At 35.1% G+C, this 619-nt stretch overlaps 1 long non-coding RNA gene across 1 annotated transcript; it reads right to left on the reverse strand.

Moving 5' to 3' along the window:
- Positions 1-197: 197 nt before the first annotated feature.
- On the reverse strand, positions 198-619 carry LOC107682275 (uncharacterized). The gene is made up of 3 exons (XR_001633439.1): positions 578-619; positions 402-453; positions 198-303 (listed from the first exon to the last, which is right to left on the reverse strand). It is a non-coding gene; the product is annotated as an uncharacterized LOC107682275 (long non-coding RNA).

A 619-nucleotide genomic window follows, 5' to 3' on the forward strand; every position in this document is an offset into this window, starting at 1 on the left:
AATTATATTTTTAAATATATTAAAATAGAAAACATTTATTTTAAACTCTAATAATATTTCACAAAAATACTGCATTTACTGTATTTTTGATTAAATAAATGTTACCTTTGTGAGCATAAGAGAGTTTTTAAAAACAATTAACGACCCCAAACTTTTGAGCAGCTGTATATGTGAGTATTATTGTCTATTACCTTGCTTATGTCTGGCTCAGATTTGCTAGAGCACATGGTCTGGAGTTCTCTGATGAGATCCGTCTCATCATCAGAGCAGAGAGACAGACCCACAGCAACTCCATCACTGAGTCTACAGGAACAGACAGTACATACATGTACATAATCATTGAATAACACTGCCATCTGCTGGTAGTACGAACATAAGTTCTGGGCACATAAGAAACACACCTTGAATGATTGACATTTGTTATTGGGTGAGTGCTTGAATTGGCCAGAGATCCTTTATAATAAGAATAAAAGAACATAGATTATTCAGAAAATGTAATATAAATAAAATGCCAACAGTAGCATTTGTTACTGAAGCAGAACTGCATATACTGCAAAATCAAAGCCATCAGTTACACCTTCTCTTAAAGAGCAGCTAGAGCTCCTCCCAGAGGCGGGGC

The sequence above is a fragment of the Sinocyclocheilus anshuiensis genome, unplaced genomic scaffold (genome assembly GCF_001515605.1).
Source record: "Sinocyclocheilus anshuiensis isolate Anshui unplaced genomic scaffold, SAMN03320099.WGS_v1.1 C31988951, whole genome shotgun sequence".
NCBI lineage: Eukaryota > Metazoa > Chordata > Actinopteri > Cypriniformes > Cyprinidae > Sinocyclocheilus > Sinocyclocheilus anshuiensis.